We start from the raw sequence: 17,686 nt of genomic DNA, 5'->3' as shown, positions 1-17,686 counted from the left end.
ATATCTAGTTATGCCCCTGGAGCTGCACATTGTAATATACATGTACAATGAACTGGAAGGCATTACAATATTACATAATATGAAGTGGAAGCACTATAGTGTGGCATAATATGAACTGGGGACACTGTATGTCATAATGTGAATTGGGGATACTGTGTGGCATATAGTGTATTGTCAGCCTTATAATGTGAAATAACATGAACTAGGGCAGTACTATGGAGCATAACATTAACAACTGCTGTGGAGAAGTATTTCTCTAGAAGCATTGGGACAGGAGCCCCTTTAAAGTGTTGCTATAGGGCCCACAAAGTTCTGGCTATGCCCCTGTTCTTATTCATTCAGATATAAAGAATAGCTCCCAATAGTCCAAATTCCTGAGTAAAATTACATTTATATATCTTTACCTATTACTGGTTACAGTATGGTCTTTGTCTTATGCAAATTACAGACATATATGGGGTAAAGATTAGAGATGAGCGGGTTCGGTTTCTTTGAATCCGAACCCGCACGAACTTCACTTTTTTTTTCACGGGTCCGAGCGACTCGGATCTTCCCGCCTTGCTCGGTTAACCCGAGCGCGCCCGAACGTCATCATGACGCTGTCGGATTCTCGCGAGACTCGGATTCTATATAAGGAGCCGCGCGTCGCCGCCATTTTCACACGTGCATTGAGATTGATAGGGAGAGGACGTGGCTGGCGTCCTCTCCATTAGAATAGATTAGAAGAGAGAGAGATTGTGCAGACAGAGTTTACCACAGTGACCAGTGCAGTTGTTGTTAAGTTAACTTTTATTTAATATATCCGTTCTCTGCTATATCCGTTCTCTGCCTGAAAAAAACGATACACAGCAGTCACACAGTGTGACTCAGTCTGTGTGCACTCAGCTCAGCCCAGTGTGCTGCACATCAATGTATAAAAGCTTATAATAATTGTGGGGGAGACTGGGGAGCACTGCAGGTTGTTATAGCAGGAGCCAGGAGTACATAATATTATATTAATTTAAAATTAAACAGTGCACACTTTTGCTGCAGGAGTGCCACTGCCAGTGTGACTAGTGGTGACCAGTGCCTGACCACCAGTATAGTAGTATATTGTTGTATACTATCTCTTTATCAACCAGTCTATATTAGCAGCAGACACAGTACAGTGCGGTAGTTCACGGCTGTGGCTACCTCTGTGTCGGCAGTCGGCACTCGGCAGGCAGTCCGTCCATCCATAATTGTATAATTATATACCACCTAACCGTGGTATTTTTTTTTCTTTCTTTATACCGTCGTCATAGTCATACTAGTTGTTACGAGTATACTACTATCTCTTTATCAACCAGTGTACAGTGCGGTAGTTCACGGCTGTGGCTACCTCTGTGTCGGAACTCGGCAGGCAGTCCGTCCATCCATAATTGTATTATTATAATATATACCACCTAACCGTGGTTTTTTTTTCATTCTTTATACCGTCATAGTCAGTCATACTAGTTGTTACGAGTATACTACTATCTCTTTATCAACCAGTGTACAGTGCGGTAGTTCACGGCTGTGGCTACCTCTGTGTCGGCAGTCGGCAGGCAGTCCGTCCATCCATAATTGTATTATAATATATACCACCTAACCGTGGTTTTTTTTTCATTCTTTATACCGTCATAGTGTCATACTAGTTGTTACGAGTATACTACTATCTCTTTATCAACCAGTGTACAGTGCGGTAGTTCACGGCTGTGGCTACCTCTGTGTCGGCAGTCGGCAGGCAGTCCGTCCATCCATAATTGTATTATAATATATACCACCTAACCGTGGTTTTTTTTTCATTCTTTATACCGTCATAGTCAGTCATACTAGTTGTTACGAGTATACTACTATCTCTTTATCAACCAGTGTACAGTGCGGTAGTTCACGGCTGTGGCTACCTCTGTGTCGGAACTCGGCAGGCAGTCCGTCCATCCATAATTGTATTATTATAATATATACCACCTAACCGTGGTTTTTTTTTCATTCTTTATACCGTCATAGTCAGTCATACTAGTTGTTACGAGTATACTACTATCTCTTTATCAACCAGTGTACAGTGCGGTAGTTCACGGCTGTGGCTACCTCTGTGTCGGAACTCGGCAGGCAGTCCGTCCATCCATAATTGTATTATAATATATACCACCTAACCGTGTTTTTTTTTTCGTTCTTTATACCGTCGTCATACTAGTTGTTACGAGTATACTACTATCTCTTTATCAACCAGTGTACAGTGCGGTAGTTCACGGCTGTGGCTACCTCTGTGTCGGAACTCGGCAGGCAGTCCGTCCATCCATAATTGTATTATAATATATACCACCTAACCGTGGTTTTTTTTTCGTTCTTTATACCATCGTCATACTAGTTGTTACGAGTATACTACTATCTCTTTATCAACCAGTGTACAGTGCGGTAGTTCACGGCTGTGGCTACCTCTGTGTCGGCACTCGGCAGGCAGTCCGTCCAACCATAATTGTATTATATACCACCTAACCGTGGTTTTTTTTTCATTCTTTATACCGTCGTCATACTAGTTGTTACGAGTATACTACTATCTCTTTATCAACCAGTGTACAGTGCGGTAGTTCACGGCTGTGGCTACCTCTGTGTCGGCACTCGGCAGGCAGTCCGTCCAACCATAATTGTATTATATACCACCTAACCGTGGTTTTTTTTTCATTCTTTATACCGTCGTCATACTAGTTGTTACGAGTATACTACTATCTCTTTATCAACCAGTGTACAGTGCGGTAGTTCACGGCTGTGGCTACCTCTGTGTCGGCACTCGGCAGCCCGTCCATAATTGTATATACCAGTGACCTAACCGTGGTTTTTTTTTCTTTCTTTATACATACATACTAGTTACGAGTATACTATCTCTTTATCAACCAGTCTATATATTAGCAGCAGACACAGTACAGTGCGGTAGTTCACGGCTGTGGCTACCTCTGTGTCGGCACTCGGCAGCCCGTCCATAATTGTATATACCACCTAACCGTGGTTTTTTTTTCTTTCTTTATACATACATACTGCAGTGCCACTCCTAGATGGGCCCGGTGTTTGTGTCGGCCACTAGGGTCGCTAATCTTACTCACACAGTCAGCTACCTCATTGCGCCTCTTTTTTTCTTTGCGTCATGTGCTGTTTGGGGAGGGTTTTTTGGAAGGGCCATCCTGCGTGACACTGCAGTGCCACTCCTAGATGGGCCCGGTGTTTGTGTCGGCCACTAGGGTCGCTAATCTTACTCACACAGCTACCTCATTGCGCCTCTTTTTTTCTTTGCGTCATGTGCTGTTTGGGGAGGGTTTTTTGGAAGGGACATCCTGCGTGACACTGCAGTGCCACTCCTAGATGGGCCCGGTGTTTGTGTCGGCCACTAGGGTCGCTTATCTTACTCACACAGCGACCTCGGTGCAAATTTTAGGACTAAAAATAATATTGTGAGGTGTGAGGTATTCAGAATAGACTGAAAATGAGTGTAAATTATGGTTTTTGAGGTTAATAATACTTTGGGATCAAAATGACCCCCAAATTCTATGATTTAAGCTGTTTTTTAGTGTTTTTGGAAAAAAACACCCGAATCCAAAACACACCCGAATCCGACAAAAATAATTCGGTGAGGTTTTGCCAAAACGCGTTCGAACCCAAAACACGGCCGCGGAACCGAACCCAAAACCAAAACACAAAACCCGAAAAATTTCAGGCGCTCATCTCTAGTAAAGATATGCCGGTGAAAATACAGTACAGATAAATGATGTAGTATATTTAATATCTGAAATAAAATTTCTTGAATGCTCCTTAGCAAGATGTAAGTGCCTAAAATATAATAATTTTTCATGTGATCATATTTCAGTTTAAATCTGTATTGTATAGTCATTTTGATACTGCCAATTGCCCCATAAAAGTGTCTTAAAGGAAGTGGCAAAGCCCATGTGTAACACTATTTGTGTAAGTGGTAAGTGCCTGGAGTCCCTGCTTTATCAAAGGTCTACAATACCTGGTATTCCCTGGTATTCCCTGGGGGGTCTTCCATCCAAGTACTAATTGGGCCCAACACTACTTAGCTTCCAAGATCAGATGAGAGTGGGCGTGTCCAGTGTGGTATGGTTGTAGGTATGACAATGCTAACAGTTTACAGGTATTGCCTTCACAAGTAGTGTCCACACCAATCGCGGAATAGATTTTTTCGTAATGGTATGGGTAGTCAGGCAAGAAGACAGTTACGACTATGGGGGATATCCTATTAGGCCCGGTAAAACACAGATATTGTTTTACCGGCTATCCAGATTGATCGCCTGTAAAAAAATGCCCTTTCCCCTGAAAACACACAGGTTCAGTTAAACCTGTGTGTTTTCGGAAGAAACAGTCCCGTTTTCGCACGGAAACGGGACTGCTTCTGGGGATTTGGTTTGCCTGAGATTTTGTTTCGCCTGAGGCAGGCGAAACAAAATCCCAGATGAGCGGGACAACCTGCAGCGTCCCATGCCCAATTCAGCAGCAGCAGGCTTGGACTGCAGGCATCTGGAAGCTGTCCTCGGCGCGGTGGCCCCCGGCAGAGAAGCTGGGGCAGCGTCGTGACCGCATCCCCCTCTCCTCCGCCCCTGGCAGCGGTCACATGACAGGGGAGCAGCCATGTGACCGGGGGAGCCGGAGGAGCAGCGCTGCATCGGGCGCTGTCGGGAGCCGGTACCCGGTGCAGCTTCAGGTAACCCCTGATAAGCCACCGCTCATGCTAGCTTATCGGGGGAAATAGGATAGCCCTCGGCAGGACAATTTGCCCTGGTAAATTACTGGGGCTAATTGGATATCCCCCTATAAGTTTAAATCTCCATTCAACAGAGTGCCAATATTATACAATATAAACTGCTAGTACTGGTTAATTGGCGGCAGAGAATTGTATAGGTATGACACAGTAATATAATTGTGTTTTTGCTTCCAAACCTCATCAGCAAATTAGAGGAAAATCACAGTCATAATTGCTAATATTAATTTGTGAGGAGACAGGAAGGGATAAATGCAACAGGTTTGTAAGGGACAAAGTTCCGCTTCTACTGTTTCCGTGTGTGTGTGGAAATCATGGTGAACCTCAGAAATGAGAGGACATACTGAATGTCCCAGCCTGAACTTGAAGAAAGAGAGAATAGATGTGGAGTCTACTGTTGAGAGAACCCAGAGACTGCCCCTGGTGGAGTATTCCAGTGCAGGGGTAATGTATTGGGGTCCCAATGAGAGTCCCACTTGAAAACAATGATATCAAGTAAAAGTCTGTATATATGTGATGTTGTCAAGAGAATACAGTACATCAGGCTGTTATGAACCAAATTCCGTGTCTGCTGTCTCCATGTTTGCAATAGTTTGCAGTGAATCCTGGAAATGAGAAAGCGTACTATGAGTCCCAGCCTGATAAGAAAGAAGAGCAGAGGTGGGATTTGCTTGAGAACACAGAAATACCCCTGATGGGAAACACTGAGTGCAGGGGTTTCTTGCTAGGATCACAGTGAGAGTCCCACTTAGGAAAAACATTAGTAAATGTTAGAGAAATAATTGTAACACTTACAGTAAGTGATGTGTGTCAGTGCTTAATTAAGAGACTTGAAACAATTTAAGCAAATAATCAATAGGTAACACACATCATTGTGGCATCAAAGGTTCCAGAGTTATGGTCAGATAAATAGAGATGCAAGGAATCAAAATTTTGTATCAACAAATTTATAGGCTGTACACTTACACTTGAATGGTATTACAAAGTATCAAACAGAAAATATGTATGTCTGGTTTTGCATCAATGGCATCCCTAACAGCGGCGCACCCATGGGGGGTTTCCGAGCACCCAGAAACCCCCCTCCACAATTTTTTTTTTTTTTAGCTGCATGAGTATTATTAATGGCTGTCTAGCGTCCTCTGCAGCCTTCTGTCTTCCTGGTGGCACTTGTAAGTATAATAAAAGTTTACTTTATTTTAATTATAGTACATATAGATCCATGTGCATACATATATACACATGTATATACATACATACATACATACATACATATAAACACACACACACATATTTATATATATATATATATATATATATATATATATATACATGCATGTGTATATATATATATATATATATGTGTGTACTGTATGTGTGTGTATATATATATGTATGCATGTTTAATATGCTATGTATATGTATATATATATATATATATATATATGTGTGTAGATATATATATATATATATATATATATAACATGTATGTTCCTGCACTCACATCAAAAAAATAAACAACAGTGAGGTGCTCCCTAGTGGAAATCTCCCTGACCGGGTAGACCCACAATATTTAAACAAGAGTCCAACAGTGTGGAGGTGCACTCGTCGAGTTCAAACAGTCAGCAACTTCAATTTGTTCACAACAGCTTTATTTCAGTCTATATTCGGCTCATTAGGTCGACGTTTCGATCCTCATTCAGGGATCTTTCTCAAGACAGGCTTCGATTTACATACAATATTTTGAAAGCATCATATATTGATTATCAGAAAATCAATATGTCATGTTCAGACAATAAATGTGCTGTATGGTTTAGTCAGGCTTACTTCTAACGGGATTTGGTGTGGTTACTTAGACACACAATCACGGAGCAACTCAGACAACATAGGAAATCACCACAGTATGAGAAATGCTGACACCCTCTACAGCCACGAGGCTGTAGAGGGTGTCAGCATTTCTCATACTGTGGTGATTTCCTATGTTGTCTGAGTTGCTCCGTGATTGTGTGTCTAAGTAACCACACCAAATCCCGTTAGAAGTAAGCCTGACTAAACCATACAGCACATTTATTGTCCGAACATGACATATTGATTTTCTGATAATCAATATATGATGCTTTCAAAATATTGTATGTAAATCGAAGCCTGTCTTGAGAAAGATCCCTGAATGAGGATCGAAACGTCGACCTAATGAGCCGAATATAGACTGAAATAAAGCTGTTGTGAACAAATTGAAGTTGCTGACTGTTTGAACTCGACAAGTGCACCTCCACACTGTTGGACTCTTGTTTATATATATATATATATATATATATATATATACATACATACATATACACACACACACACACACAGACACACTAGTTTTACGGACCCAGCATATACTGGGTCACCTCAGTCCCCACCCCCGTGATTGGCTCCGCCCAGTTCTGGAAACCCCCCCATGCAAATCCTGCGTTTGCCACTGCCTAAATGGAATAAGTTCTTTATGCAGATGATGCATATAAGGTAAATATAAAAAAAACCCATACATGATGATATTACGTTTTAGTAGATACAATAGTACAAGAGATTCAGTAGGACTGAGCAGTGCACTGCTCCGGTCCGAGGGTCAAAGATCACACACGCATTTCGCCACTGTTGGCTTGGTTACTGCTCTGTACACTGTAAAGAGACAAGGGGGTGTATATTTAAGTGCGACTTAATAGAAGTGGAGATGTTGCCCATAGCAACCGATCAGATTCTAGCTATTATCTTCTGGAAAGTGCTAGATAAATGATAAGTAGAATCTGATTGGTGCTATGTGCAATTTCTCTATAAACCCGCACTTAATACATATACCCCACACAGAGGTGTTCACATTTATGGATTTAAAGATATACCTGAAACTGTGCATGGTGTAAAGAGTGTCAACATCCCTACTAAGTCTGCATTAGTAATAGTTTAGAAACAGCCCCTTTATTATGTACAACTTTTCCATTTCTTAAACTTAAAATTCTCTTCTTCATATAGAAATAAAGGTGCATACTTGATATTGAGCTTACCGGAGGGCAAACTGCTCTCTGATGGGCCAATCCTTCACAATGTTTTGCTGTGTTGCTTGACTATCCCATAAGCACAGAAAACAAGAAAACAACAATACTGAGTAACCACCGTGCAGTCCAAGCAACCAAGCAATAACTTTCAAATCAGCACAGATTAGGATGCGGTCAAGATCCCGCCGGACGGAATCCCGGCGGTCGAAATACCGACACCGGGATCCCGACCGGCACAATCCCGACATATTCTCCCTCTGTGGGTGTCCACGACACCCATAGAGGGAGAATAAATGAGTGCAGCGAGTCCGCAAGGGTCTGCGTTGCGCTCGCCCCCCTGTCGGGATTGTGCCAGTCGGGATCCTGGTGTCGGTATTCCGACCGCCGGGATCCCACAGATTTGCCAGCAAAATAGATTATAATTATTGGCATTTAACAAGATTGGCATGGGAAGTTTCTTTAATAGCTACAGAATGTGCCACTGATACCAACGGTTTGGCATGCCCATTATGTAGTAACATTGCTTTTAAACTTAGTTTAGAAGAATCAATGAATAATCTCCATCCTGCAATGTTATGCTGAAACCCTAATTCGTCCATCCTAGTTCATCCATCAATCAATAGTTTGGTTGCTGGGGGACACCGGAGATTAATCCTCATTCTGTCTCTAAATTAGAATTGCCCCTCCCTTTTAAGCACCTGAAGTATATTGTCAAATTGATATAAGAAATTTACATTCTGTTTTGCTAGTATGAGAGGCATAGATGGGAACAGTGTTTGGAGGGCATGCTGGATCTTACAGTGCCATATGGAGATCCTAGGGGTGGCTCCAGGTAAAGTAGCTCTCAATTTGGATATATTTGTTAAGTGCAATTATCATGTGACATTATATTATGTGACCTGGAAAGGCTGTTGTTGTTATTATTATTATTATTATTATTATTATTATTGCTGGGAATGGGTCTGGGGTGCGGTTCTCCCTGGATTGGAGTGGCCGGGCTGCTGTGAGGTAGCACACTATAATATTTATTTAGCACACCCATTAACACTTTCATTAATCCTTTAGGTCTTTTAATTACACCTTCACTAGTGTATCACTTTTTGTATATAGATTTTGCTTTCCTTTTATTAACACATACTAACACTTTACCCTCTCACATATGTGCTACCCTGGGGTGGCTGGCCTGTGCCAGCTTGTGGGGTTCTGCGCCACAGACGTGGATACAGTATTAAGAACCACCAGTAATCAGAGGAGCCTTGTCTGGGCCTGGTGGCTTGCTATATATTTGCAAATATATGTAACTAAGACCTCTAGATTTCCATTATATATAGTTTTCAAGTCATGTTACCAATATAGTTTGGTGTGCTGGGGACACTGGGGGTTAATCCCCATTCTGTCTCTTTTTTTTTTTTTTTTTAAAGATATCTTTGCTTGTTTCTAAAAATGTGACATATTAGCACAAAAAATGTCACAGAAAACGAGTTTTCATCCATGTAGCCAATACAATGTTGACTGGTGTTACAAAGCCCATATTTATTTATTTATTCATTTACAGTCTCTTATATTGTGCAGCATATTCTGTTGCACTTTACAACAGTAATAGAACAAAAGTGGGTAATAACAGACAGACATAGAGGTAGGAAGGCCCTGCTCGCAAGCTTACAATCTATATGCAACGCAGGCTTAGATTACTATTAAATCTTCCACTACTAGGCACAGGTATAATGTAGCTAATGCTAAACCCTGCACTAGAAATAAGTCAATTGCTTTCATTATCTAACTTGAAGATAAAAATAAAAGCTGATTGATTGCTATAGGTAATTGAATCTTAATAGTAGGCAGGGCTATATTTGTGGTGGAATGGTCCAAAATGTCATTCTTGAAGCGGTTTTGAAAAATGCTGTCATTAGGAACGGCGTTAAGGAACCTCCCGCCGGCACCAAAATTTTATTTTTTTTAGCGGCCGGGTGCATGGTGAGGGAGGAACACAGAGGGGGAAGCCAAGGTAGGGGGAAGACCCTCCAAAAATGGCCACCGCAATGCATGAGACACTTGAATGCATCTTCTCCCGCGTACCCCCTGTCAACGAGCATGAAACCCTAGGCAATGAGCAGGAGACCCCTGGCAACGAGCAGGAAACGCCTGACAATGAGCATGAAACCCTTAATGTATAATGGGCATTACAGTGTATAATATTGTGCAATGGCATAATGTGAAATGGGCATTACAGTGTGTGGCATATTGTGTAATGGACATTACGGTGTGGTATAATGGGAAATGGGCATTATGGCGTGTGTCATGTATTGTGCATTATGGTATATGGCATAATATGTAATGAGCTTTACGGTGTGTGTCATATTGTGTAAGGGGCATTACTATAAGGATGAAAAATGGCAAATAATGTAAGGGCATAAATCAGGATTTTTTTTCCCTGTGGTGGCCAATGTCTGGGTGTGCAGGTTGCAAAACTGGGGTATAAAGTAGTCTTTTCCTGCAAGGCCATGTCCCTTGCACTGAGACCACGCCCCTTGCAGTGAGGCCACACATGCTTTTTTGGCAAACGCAAATTCTTATTCATGTCAAGGAAAATTCTTTATGCTTACAAAGGTGCCCCACCCACTGTAACTCCACGTCACATTACCCACAGCTCCGCCCACTGCTGCCCACCCCCGGGAGTTCCTGAACCTATTTTTCTAAAAAAATAGCACTGATAGTAGGTAACCTGCAAATTTATTTACAGTATATAAAAAACAATTGAACATAGAATTTGGCAATCACCAAGTCATAAAGACACACTCTCATATCATAAGATTCCCACATGCATATTTTAGATGATGACGTTGCAAAAACAGTTTGGATACCAGGGATGTTACCTCTTCTTTGATCTTAGGGAAACTTTATGTGTGGCAAAATCATCGGTAAAACAGAAGTCTTTATGTTAGCTTTGCAGTAAAACTCTGATATCCATTCTGAAGTGGACTGAGAATGTGAGAGGTTGGTATATTTTGTCAACATTCACCATATCAATTTAAGTGGACATACTCAGCAAGTTGGCATAATTCAGATCAACATTTATCATGTCGAGTCGTCAACACTGATGAAATTATGGCATAACAGTGTGTCCTGGTGCAGAGGCTTCAATTACTTTGGTAATGGATCTCCGGCGAGTCCAGCAGTGTCTTCTGGGTCCGACAGTCAGGTGATTGTGACTTCTAGGTGCCTAATCCTAACCCTCCACCTAGTGCTTAGCCATAACAGCCACATAGTGCCTAACCCTCCCATCCCATAGCCTAATCCTAACTAGAGATGAGCGGGTTCGGATTTACTCGGTTCTTTACGCCAGAATTATCGCCATTTCTTATTTTCTGGACTTTTCTTATTGGCTAACCAAAACACGTGACGTCCGATAGTCAATAAAGAGATTCGGCTAAATCCGAGTAAAACCAAACCCGGTCATCTCTAATCCTAACCCACTGCTGCCAAAACCTAAGCCTAACCCTCCCTCTAGTGCCTACCCCTTTGCTGCCACAGCCTAACCCTTTCCCTAGTACCTAGCCCCAACCCTACCCATAGTACCTAACCCTAACATTCCCCTAGTGCCTAACCCTAACCCTCCCGTCTCATAGCCTAATTCTAGCTATCTGCTGTCACAACCTAACCCTAACCCTTTACTCCATGCAGATTGTCAACATTTCACGTGTCAGCATTGTGACAATGCCCACATTCTGCAGATGTACACCTGTTCTGTGTTGTCATTTCAACAATGTTAAACATGAAAAAAAGAAAAAAGAAGACTCTTGTTGGGAAGCACTCATATACAGATAATGTTGTACGACTAAATGTCACAATAGCTAACTAAAATACAATATTTTATTAATTCTCATTAAAATTAATTATTGAGGAGTTCAATGAGCGCCGATGTTTGTTAAATAGTGACATTGCGAAAATATAAAAAGTAATATATAAATTGCAAGGTACAAATACCTAATTCAGGTCAAAGTGGGTATATCTATAATTTTGTTAATAATCACACTCCAACTGTAGGACAACCTGTGATAAAAAGTTGCTCATTTATTGTAAATATGACCATCATTTATAAACTGCTATATATCCCAAATGGGAATTTTAATCCTAGCAGATAGTTGAATCATAGGTCATAACCGAGATGTAGGACAATGCTCTATATTGGTGACAGATGGGTGGCAAATATTTGCAGTACCAGGGTGTTCCTTGGTAGTCTCCTATCCAAGTACTTAACCCGGCCCTCCACTGCTTGGCTTCCAAGATCAGATGAGATTGGGCATCTCCAGCGGGGTATGACCGCAGACCTTATGCTCACCCTTGTCACACTGTGTCCAAAATTGGGCACAGACAGGAGCCAATTTGCATTGTTATGTGAGCCACAGGTATCGACACAGCTGATTTGATGTGGAAATCAAATTTTTTTATCATAGATGATAAAGTATAACGAAAGATTAAATACCCATCTAAGTTTTCACGGCTTAGGTAGTCGCAGTACAAGTAGGAATAAACCTCTATACTGCACAGTTATCACATGTATGAAAATAAATCATTAGATCATAATATTATTTTAACTGTGCAAAAGAGGGAAACCTCCAAATTTGGTCTCCAAAAAACAATAATGAACGTATGAGATTACACTATGAATTGTGAAAAAAAAAAAAAAAAACATAAGCAATGAAACCTTCAGCTCTCATGACCAATCAGAAATTATTCTCAAGTAATAGAAAAATAATAAGTTGACACAGAGTGTGTTCTATATGATATATATATGTCATAAGTTAATACTGAGATAAATATGGATTTCTGCAGTGTAAAAAAAGAGAGAGAGAGAAGGCGTTTGTGTGTTGGATAGGGTCCAGAATTAGCAGATGTATCCACATCCGCTTTTTAGATAGAAATATAGACCCCAAACGGGTTGCACTTATTCCCTTGCTGGTGATAATTGACTGTCATTTGTTCGTATAGTATAATAGTCTATGTACCATGTGGGTAAGATATTATAAATACCGGTCCGTGCAATGAAAATGCACTGGTGCACAAATCACATGTATATACCAAACCTGGTGTACATTCATAAAGTTTTGGTCCTACTTGTATACTGATGGAGATCCTGGTATAAGGAAGGTGCCGGCCGCGTCTGCCCGCGTTCTGCCTGCTGCCGAACTCCAGCCGCACTATACTTCCTGTTAGGCTGGTTCCCTTGGCGACGGACTTTGCCGAGAACGGCTCGTTGCGGTCACGTGTGCGCACCACGTGACCGTGAGGATGTAGTCTCCTTCCTGACGTACGTTTCGCAAATAGCTTGGTCACAGGACATGCCCTGTGACCAAGCTATTTGCGAAACGTACGTCAGGAAGGAGACTACATCCTCACGGTCACGTGGTGCGCACACGTGACCGCAACGAGCCGTTCTCGGCAAAGTCCGTCGCCAAGGGAACCAGCCTAACAGGAAGTATAGTGCGGCCGGAGTTCGGCAGCAGGCAGAACGCGGGCAGACGCGGCCGGCACCTTCCTTATACCAGGATCTCCATCAGTATACAAGTAGGACCAAAACTTTGTACACCAGGTTTGGTATATACATGTGATTTGTGCACCAGTGCATTTTCATTGCACGGACCGGTATTTATAATATCTTACCCACATGGTACATAGACTATTATACTATACGAACAAGTGACAGTCAATTATTACCAGCAAGGGAATAAGTGCAACCCGTTTGGGGTCTATATTTTTATCTAAAAAGCGGATGTGAATACATCTGCTAATTCTGGACCCTATCCAACACACAAACGCCTTCTCTCTCTCTCTTTTTTTACACTGCAGAAATCCATATTTATCTCAGTATTAACTTATGACATATATATATCATATAGAACACACTCTGTGTCAACTTATTATTTTTCTATTACTTGAGAATAATTTCTGATTGGTCATGAGAGCTGAAGGTTTCATTGCTTATGTTTTTTTTTTTTTTTTCACAATTCATAGTGTAATCTCATACGTTCATTATTGTTTTTTGGAGACCAAATTTGGAGGTTTCCCTCTTTTGCACAGTTAAAATAATATTATGATCTAATGATTTATTTTCATACATGTGATAACTGTGCAGTATAGAGGTTTATTCCTACTTGTACTGCGACTACCTTAGCCGTGAAAACTTAGATGGGTATTTAATCTTTCGTTATACTTTATCATCTATGATAAAAAATTTTGATTTCCACATCAAATCAGCTGTGTCGATACCTGTGGCTCACATAACAACGCAAATTGGCTCCTGTCTGTGCCCAATTTTGGACACAGTGTGACAAGGGTGAGCATAAGGTTTGCGGTCATACCCCGCTGGAGATGCCCAATCTCATCTGATCTTGGAAGCCAAGCAGTGGAGGGCCGGGTTAAGTACTTGGATAGGAGACTACCAAGGAACACCCTGGTACTGCAAATATTTGCCACCCATCTGTCACCAATATAGAGCATTGTCTTACATCTCGGTTATGACCTATGATTCAACTATCTGCTAGGATTAAAATTCCCATTTGGGATATATAGCAGTTTATAAATGATGGTCATATTTACAATAAATGAGCAACTTTTTATCACAGGTTGTCCTACAGTTGGAGTGTGATTATTAACAAAATTATAGATATACCCACTTCGGCCTGAATTAGGTATTTGTACCTTGCAATTTATATATTACTTTTTATATTTTCGCAATGTCACTATTTAACAAACATCGGCGCTCATTGAACTCCTCAATAATTAATTTTAATGAGAATTAATAAAATATTGTATTTTAGTTAGCTATTGTGACATTTAGTCGTACAACATTATCTGTATATGAGTGCTTCCCAACAAGAGTCTTCTTTTTTCTTTTTTTCATGTTTACACTACGAATAACTGACTCGGGGGAGCACCACTGATGGGTAGCTTTTTGATACATAAAAATAAGGAATGTGTTACCTTAAGTATCTGCTCCCCAAAATAAGGATTTGAACCTTAAATTTAATTATCAGTTTATACAGATAACTATCATTATACACATACACCAATTATACCAGTGCGGTTTCCAACTTTTTGCTTCTCAATCCATTTCAACAATGTTAACAGAACTTTTAACATTTTAGTGTCAACATTATTATTGTTAACATTTCAGATGTTGACATACTGACTATATACCGATTGATAGAATATAAATCTTTACCCAAAAGAGACGCTTTCTGGGACCCAAGAATTGTAATCCTAGAGGTTTCTTTAGTATAGCATTCTTCTGATACTAGGTTGCCATAATAATTTCATAATGCCTGACATTTGACCTTAAAAGGATAATATGGAAGACACCCTATCGTAACTGGGAAACGTAATAACTGAGCTGTACCTTTAATATATGTCACTGAACAGGAACATGTTTTTTTTAATTATTTTACTATACGCTAGCAATTGACACATTGTTGGCCTATTTCAAGTCAGGACTTAATAATAATTGATATCTCCCTTACCCAAATGTACCACTCCAATAGTTGATATGCTATCCAGCTGCTGCCTTGCAGTCTTCCTTTATCGCCACCTTCTCTTTGGTTCTCGGAGAGTCTCATCCCAATAAATTCCATGTGAAGGATATAAATATGTATATTACTCCTGGATCAATATGATACTACTTAGCCACACTACTCAAATAGGTTGAAATTCTCCATCTAACATTATCAGATCATATATCTGTCATGATCAAGTTATCTGAGGCTTTTTCCCAATCATCAAGAACTTGAGACTTCATGATCACCCGAACAATCCGTGTTAGTGCTTTGTGATAAGTATAGCTTCATAGAATAATAAAAAAAGGAAAATACCAATTTAAAATAAAAAAAAATTGTAAAAAAAACACATAAAGCTTCCTCCTGACACGACACTTATTCCAAGCTAGAGGAGAACTAAATCTTCTAACCAAAAATACAAAGTATGCCTTGCGAAGACTAAATCAAATATACTATAGGAAAAAGAAAAGAGACAAGCCAGATAAATTGCCAGCAGCTAAATTAAAGGCTAAATCCTCCAGGGGAAACATTGCATCTATTAAAACCTGGAGAGGAACAGTAACATATGATCCTATTAAACTTGGAGAGAGGAATCTGTTAATTACAACTCTAATCTGTACAATATTTCTAAACGTCAGTTATTACCCCATAATGTTGAAGCTCTATCACATTACTTATTTTCCAATCACATCTACCTAAAGTAACTAATGCTTGGTACACAGTAGGGGATATACAGTATGCATACCTCCCTACTGTCCCGATTTTCGTGGGACAGTCCAGTTTTTTTAACTGTCACGCTGTCCCTTGCATGCGCACAGTGTCTATTCACTGGAGATGGAGGGACAGGGGCATGCCAGCAGCTCAGAGTGCGCTGGCCATTTGCAGAATCCCGTGAAGCCACGCCCTTTTTCACAGACCACACACCCCTGTTCCTTCCAATTTTGGGAGGTATGAGTATGTTTGTACAGATGATGAAGGATATATCTGTTAGGGTCTCCTGCCCTGTGCTGCCACGTCGTCATGGCAACCGGGAGACAAGTGCTAGCGGAGTAACCTGAGCGCAGCCGATACTCCGGTTCGGGTCTTTTGCTGTGCAGTGGTTACAGGCTCTGTGCACGGCAGGGGATCCGGTGCTGGTTTTTGTGCTCACAGTCTGTGAGGTCTGAGTGGGGCGTGGACAGCACCTGCTTTATAAGGCCTCTTCTCAGGTTAAGCAGATGCTGCTGAATCTTTGTTGGTTAGTCAGTTCCTGAAAGTTAGCCAGTACTGTGTAGCTTTGTATTTGTTGTTGCTTACTGCAAATAGGCCTGGGGATTTGGTACTACACTCTGCCAATCCAGACCTAGCAGTAAGACTGGAGTCAGTCGTTTAACTTGCTGGGGTTCTTTTACTACTCTGTGAACTTAGCAAGTTTGCGGCTGTATTCTAAGACTTGCCTGCCTAAATCCTGTCTCACTGTGCAAGGTGTAGCAAGTTTGCGGCTGTATTCTAAGACTTGCCTGCCTAAATCCTGTCTCACTGTGCAAGGTGTCAGGTGTCAGTTTAGTGGCAGTAAGCTGAACCTGTGCACTGCAAGTGAGAATTAGGATTGTGGAGACTCTCCTTGTGTCTATCATTCCATCTCTGACCAAGGAGTTTACTGCCACACCCGTTGGTAACCCTTTAGGGTTTTGCTGTTGCCCTTAGCAACAGCATTTCGGGTTCTCTACGTATTAAAACACAACATCTTGCTTTAACCCATCTGAGCATTACTAATACTAGGGAGACACCCAGTTCCTTAGCCTCTGGGCTTCTCTGTTCACTTTGTGTGTATTTAGTTACCCTATCACCTTCTGTGTACGTAATGTCATATTCCCCAGTCTGTCTGTGAGTTCATTTGTTTTGCATACCTATCCGTTCAGACACCAGTACATTCCTGCAGGCACTGGTGTGCATAACAGTTCAAACACCAGTACATTCCTGCAGGCACTGGAGTGCATAACAGTTCTGACACCAGTACATTCCTGCAGGCACTGGTGTGCATAACATATTCAGCAGCCTAATACTCCTGTTGAAATTTTGTGGGAATATGGAGCATACCCCTCAAAATACGTTGCAACAGGTGGTCGATCAGGTGCAGGTCCTGACTCGACAATTTAATGATTTGTCCATTAAAATGCACACCTCCCAGGCCGCTGGCGGAGCTCCCGCAGCAGCAGCACCTTCAGGGGTTAAGGAGCCGAAAGTAAATCTCCCGGATCGTTTTTCTGGAGATCGCTCGCAGTTCTTTTGTTTCAAGGAGAGCTGCAAGCTATACTTCCGGCTTAGGCCTCAGTCTTCTGGGTCGGAGATTCAGCGGG

General features: G+C 41.3%; 1 long non-coding RNA gene and 2 pseudogenes across 2 annotated transcripts in view; 2 read left to right on the top strand and 1 right to left on the bottom strand.

Annotated features, from left to right (window-relative positions):
- LOC135048839 (uncharacterized) overlaps window positions 1–17,686 on the top strand; it is a 422,430-nt gene that overhangs the window by 123,550 nt on the left and 281,194 nt on the right. The window lies entirely within an intron of this gene.
- On the bottom strand, window positions 12,005–12,125 carry LOC135051641 (5S ribosomal RNA; annotated as a pseudogene).
- On the top strand, window positions 14,143–14,263 carry LOC135054362 (5S ribosomal RNA; annotated as a pseudogene).

Source organism: Pseudophryne corroboree, chromosome 2 (genome assembly GCF_028390025.1).
Source record: "Pseudophryne corroboree isolate aPseCor3 chromosome 2, aPseCor3.hap2, whole genome shotgun sequence".
NCBI classification, from domain to species: Eukaryota; Metazoa; Chordata; class Amphibia; order Anura; family Myobatrachidae; genus Pseudophryne; species Pseudophryne corroboree.
Note: the sequence above shows the minus strand (reverse complement) of the source record. Positions and strands in the feature narration are given on the sequence as shown.